This window comes from Bubalus bubalis, chromosome 20 (genome assembly GCF_019923935.1).
Source record: "Bubalus bubalis isolate 160015118507 breed Murrah chromosome 20, NDDB_SH_1, whole genome shotgun sequence".
In the NCBI taxonomy this organism is placed as follows: domain Eukaryota; kingdom Metazoa; phylum Chordata; class Mammalia; order Artiodactyla; family Bovidae; genus Bubalus; species Bubalus bubalis.
The window spans coordinates 25,658,764-25,664,763 of NC_059176.1; the positions used below are offsets into that span (position 1 = coordinate 25,658,764).

Consider the following 6,000-nt stretch of genomic DNA (forward strand, 5'->3'; position numbering starts at 1 on the left):
CACTGAGTTCTCATTGTGCTGAGTGTATGTACATACATTATCTCATCTAATTTCTTTTGCAACCCTATGAAGTGGGCTAAATTTTACAGAGGAAGAAACTGAGGCTTCAGAGAAGTCAAGCAGCTTAATTTTCTTTTGTATATCTATCTACCTATCTATTCTTTTTCAGATTCTTTTCCTTTATAGGTTATTACAAAATATCAAGTAGAATTCCCTGTGCCATTTAGTAGGTCCTTGTTTTTATTTTATACATATGTGTGTATGTGCTAATCTCAAACTCCTAATTTATCCCTCCCTCCACTCCCTTTCCCTTTTGACAGCCATACATTTGCTTTCTAGATCTGTTGCCCATTACTTTAAATCAGACTCTTTGTCCTGACTTTGGTCAAGGCCGTTTCCCTCTCTTTGTTCCACCCAACCGTACCAACCTTGTTCCTCTCTACTTCCAACACACACCTTCTTTTGTGGTCAGACGTTTCTACTCTGCCTCTCTGTCCTTTTTCATTTGAGTTCTCTCTCTTGCTCCTCTCTTTGTTTTCTTTGCGCTCTTCTTTCATCAACTAATAATTTCTGAGTGTCCATCATGTGCTAGTCTCTGGAGCTAGAACTGTGAAAAAGCTAAGACACCTTCCTGCCCCCATGGAGCTTACAATCTTGATTAAAATTTCCCATGTGTGTGATGCTCATTTTTTCCTCTTAGTTTTGTTTTAGTTTGTTGCATCCACCTGAAAGCTGTTCCTTTCCCTTCCAGCCACCTAAACTGTGTTCATATTTGAAGGCTTCACCCACATTTTCTTTTTCAGGCACGTGCTCCGAAGGCTTCAATGCACTTCTAGTCCCGGACGCCTTTAGTGCACAGTCGTCACTGCATAATGGAGCTTCCACTTTTTTTTCTCATGCTATGCTGATGCTATTATATTTTTGAGAGCCAGAAATATGTCTTATCTGTATACTGATATCCATATATACAGATACTAATATGTATATAATATTTTGACCTCTGTCTCTCTCTCTGTGTATATAAAAACCCTTGGCACCCTCATCTTTAAAAATTCTCATATTCATGAAAGTAGAGTTGTTTTAAACCAGACTCCTGGCCTTTTCCAGATTTGTATTTCTATTCAGAGCCAAGTGTAATCCTTGTGTATTCTTAAACCGCAATCACATAATCTTTTCAGTGCTCACTAAAGGTGTTTGTTTCCAGTACCTAGGGCCATTTTCCACATGGTAACAAAATTCTGTGACGTCTTTTTCATTGGCACATGCCCAAAGTCAGGAGAGAATGGTAGAGGAGGCAGAACTCAGATGGGTAACTACTTGAGTTTCAGAGTAAGACAGATCTGGAGTCCAACTCTTCACCAGCTAGCCTGTGATCTTTCCGACTCACCCTTACTCTTGGATCTCAGTCACATGAACTAACTCACATCACACTACTGAGCTATGTGATCTACTCAGTCACATGTACTAGCTCTATGGTCTTACTCAATCTCACTGACTACAAGCTGGAGAAAATTTCTTAACTTCTGGGAATCTTAGTTTTCTCATCTATAAAATGGGGATAATCATGGTTCAATGAAATGATGTATAGCAAGCAATTTGTACAGTTCCTGGAAAATTAAGAAAAGCATGATAATGTTTTTAAGGTTTCTGACAAAGCTAGCTAGGCTCTCTTATTAGTGACTAGCTCCCAAATACTAGTGTCATGGGATTTAACGTTTGAATTTGCGCCTCGGCAAAACATAAATTGCTATCAGCCATGAGTCTCCTAGACTGCTGTGAATGCTCATCCCACAAGTGTCAGAAACTTAGTGAGCATTTGTGATCCCCCAGCTCCTGCCATGGCTGGGTCTCCAGAGAGGCTGAGCATATGATTTATGGGTTGACAGTGGAGGATGGCTAGGTAGGGAGAGTTAGGACAGCCAGACTGTGCATGGCCTCTCTAGCCACCTGTGTAGACATTTAGTTCATTCCAGAATGGAGCACAACTTGATCCGCTCTGTGAGGAAGCAGCACATGGCCTTCTTTAAAGATTTTATGAATGGGAGTAAGAAATGGAGGCAAGCCAAATATAGCAGCTGGGCTATTCTCTCAGATCATGTGAGATAAAAAAAAAAAAAAAAACAACTTTTATGGAATAGGTTATGGGTTTAGCTGGCACACTGCAATAATAAATGCTCTCCAGTGACAGCCGCCCCTGCCCTCAGCCCTACCTCACCCGCCAGCCCTTCCTGTCCTTTGCAAGCCCTGGGAGATAGCACTGTCCCAGGCCTGGCCAGCAGCGCCTCTTGGTGCCAGCAGAGCAAAAGGATGCCCCTTCCCCAACCCTGCCAGAGGCTTCCAGTCCAGACAGGGGAGGGTACAAGACAGCTGCAGAGAGAGTGAAGGTGTGCGCAGGCGGCTGGGGGAACTGAACAAAGCCTCAGTAGTGACCAGGATCACAGGAAACCAGACGGCTGAGAGCCAGTTATAGGATTACTGTGGAGGCCCAAATGCCACCAATCTGTAGAAGGCAGCTGCCTGTGGTCTCACAGAAGCACAGCTCTGAGGATCATGTTAGCCAGTCATCCGTGGAAAGCCCTCGAGAGAGGGCTGGGTACCACTAAAGCGGGTTGAGGAAGAGAAAGGAAAAAGATCAGGAATCAGGGAAGCTGCTTTGCAATACCTTTTATTTATTTTAAAACCATCAGCATGGGGTTTGTTCTCAGTTATTATCCTTTGCTTTTGGATCCTCCCCTCTCCCTCAACATCCACCTCCAATACCTTGAGAATAGATCTGTGTTTTAAAGCCCAAACACTGATTTTGGGTTCCCTCTTTATTTCCTTATGGATATATCCCATGGGATACATATGAGTCTGTCACTTTTCTTCCTGGCTAAGGGTTGGCCCTGTCCATATGCTGAGCAGCGGGCTGGCTGGGGAGGCCCACAGAGAAGAGGATGGGCTTGAGTGTCTGTGGCACTCTGAGCGCCCCCCACAAGCAGGCTGCCTTCTCACAGCATTGCACATCATCATCGCCTTTGAAGCGGAAAAGAAATCCCACCTTTCCTTTGAGGCCCCTTTTGTAATATTGCTTTCCTCTGGCTGGTTGGATTAGTTAAAGTTTCATCAGCTTCTCTCTCTCAAAAAAAATTTCCCTGCTGTCGTATCATGAAAAGAAAGGATATCTCTTGAAGATGTTTGCCGCCCTCAAGAAATAAGAAAGAAAAGAATCTGATCTGCTGTGATTTTGGAAACTTAATTTCCCTTGCAAGCTTAAGCTGGTCAGACGAAGTGTTTTGAAACAAACATATATATATCTTATATATATATATTTGTGTGTGTGTGTGTGGTTCTTCAGTGGTTTTATTAAAAGAAAAATAAACCCCCTTCCCACACGCCCACCAGTCCAATGTTCTGTGTGTTTTGGGGCATGAGAGTGGGCAGGTTTACAGACCTTGGCAGAAAATACACGTTTTGAAAACCAACTCAAAACGGTATCAGCCAGGATGAGATTATTAGACCAAAACAGTAGGGGGCAGCCTGACACAATAGAAAAAAGGTTGCTAGTCCAGTAAAACAGTGGCATGGCTCTTTGAGACAACAAAGGCAAAAATTGTGCTATGAGCTGTAAATCTTGAATGCTAAATTCCTGTGCAAGAGACAGTCGTGGTTGTATCATAATTAAACATGCTACTAAAACATAAATCCCTTACTGATAACTTCCTCTTAGTGGCCTCATTTCCCATGGAGGGAACCAGAGGCTGGTCACCCATTAGCATTAATTGGAAGGATTTCTGGTGTATTCAGCATGGAATGTGTATTAGAAACAACAAAAGAGAGTAAATCACCATCATCATTGCCACCAAGTACCAAGTGTTTCCTAACCATTTTTATGAATATGGGGCTGTGTTGGTGCTAAAGAATGACATTTAATGGTTGACTCCAGCGTTTTCCAACCTAGTGAAGTGGTGGTGAATAAGGAAGACCATTCATTTATAGATATTGTATCAGTTCATAGCGCTTCTATAACAAAGTAGCAAAGCAAGTGGCTTCAAACAATGGAAATTTATTCTCTCCGTCCAAAAGGCTAGATGTCCAGAATCAAAATGTTGGCTGTGTCATGTTCCATCTACAGTTTTTTTGGGGAGAATACTTCCTTGCCTCTTCCTAGCTTCTGGGGGTGACTGTTGAACCTTGGTGTTCCTTGGCTTGTGGCAGTATAGCTCCAGTCTCTGTCTCCATCTTCTCATGGCTTTTTTGCTCTGTCTGTCTTTACATGACTGTCATCTTATAAGGATACCAGATAAAGTAGATTAGGAGCCCACATATGACCCCTGTAATGACTAATTACGTCTGCAAGGACCCTATTTCCAAATAAGGACTCATTATGAGATATTTGGGATTGAATTGTGTCTACCTTTTATGGAGGGACACAGTTGAACCTGTAACAAGTATATAGATATTTTTTGAGACTCTGCCATTTTATCTATTAGCATATCATGGCATCTCCCAAACATGATCAATCAATTTAGTCTCCTCCAGAAATTCTAGTCTTGCTTAGAGTAATTCTTACCAAGGAATATAAATGGTATGAACAGTTGTTCAGTGTCTGCTAAGTGCCAGGCACTTTACAGAAATTATCTTCCGTTCAATGGCTTCTCACCACGGCCACTGCTATGTGCTAGTCCAAACCACCATTATTACTAGGATGGATGGACCATTTCTATGTCCTGCAAATCTGCTCTTCTGGGTCTCAAACTTGCCCTCTATATTGGTTGTCTATTGCTGCATGACAAGTTACCCCAAATCTAGAGGCTTAATATGACAAGTAGTATCTCACTGTTTCTGAGGTCAGGAATCCAGGCATGGTTTAGCTATGTCCTCTGACTAAAAGTCTCTCTTAAGGCTGTGATCAAGGCACCGAAGGAGCTGCAGTCATTTAAAAACTGCATGGTGGGGAGACTTCCCTGGTGGTCCAGAGGCTAGAACTCTTGCTCCCAGTGTAGAGGGCCCACGTTCAACCTCTGGTCAGGGAACTAGGTCCCACACGCCACCGCTACAAGATCCTGGGAGCTGCAGCTAAGACCTGGTGGTGGTGGTTTAGTCGCTCAGTCGTGTCTGACTCTTGTGACCCTAGGACTGTAACCCGCCAGGCTCCTCTGTCCATGGGATTCTCCAGGCAAGAATACTGGAGTGGGTTGCCATTTCCTTCTGTAGACGATCTTCCTGACCCAGGAATCGAACCTGGGTCTCCTGCACTGCAGTCAGATGATTTACTGACTGAGCTATGAGGGAAGCCCAGGTGCAGCCAAAAAAACAAATAAACCACCCCCTGCCGCCCCACACCGCAAAACAAACAGAAAAACCCAAGACTGCACTGGGGGAAGATCCACGGCCAAGTTCACTCACATGGCTGTTAGAAGGACTCATGTCCTCACTGGCTATTTGCTAGAAATGTCAGTCCTTGTCACACGGGCCCCTATAGGGCTAATCCCAACCTGGCAGCACACTTTGCCTCAGTGAGGGCTCTGAAGGGGAGAGCAAGTGAGAGAGGGTAAGAAGAAATGCACAGTCTTTTGTAACCTAATCTTGGAAATGACATGATTTTTGCAATATGGTGCAAGAATCAAGTCAGAAGCAAGTCATTAGATCCAGGCCACACTCGAGAGGAGAGAATTATCCTAGGGCCTTGTGAGGAAAAGCTAAAAACTTCCCCTTGAGTGTTTCTCCTTTACTCCTACAACACTACCACACCCACAGCCTGTCTGACACCAGATGGGCGGACTTTCCATATATCAAGCAATTTTGTGAGACTACCTGGTTGTCCTACAATTTAACTCAATTTTGATGCTATCTACCTGGAGCTAGAATTAGATGCCACAGGTTAAGAGTTCAGTTCCACAGGACACCCCCACTCCCCTGCCCAATGCCAACCCCAAATCCAGGTTATCACCTGTGCTTCTGCCTGACTGGCCATAAATTGAAGGTTCCCACCACCCTATTTCAATTAATTTGCTAGAG

General features: G+C 43.7%; 1 long non-coding RNA gene across 1 annotated transcript in view; it reads left to right on the forward strand.

The window, feature by feature from the left end:
- Positions 1-1,090, forward strand: part of LOC123330865 — a 41,085-nt gene extending 39,995 nt beyond the window's left edge. The window contains exon 4 of the long non-coding RNA XR_006547108.2: positions 804-1,090. This is a non-coding gene — a long non-coding RNA (uncharacterized LOC123330865). The remainder of the gene's footprint in view (positions 1-803) is intronic.
- The last annotated feature ends 4,910 nt before the right edge of the window (positions 1,091-6,000 follow it).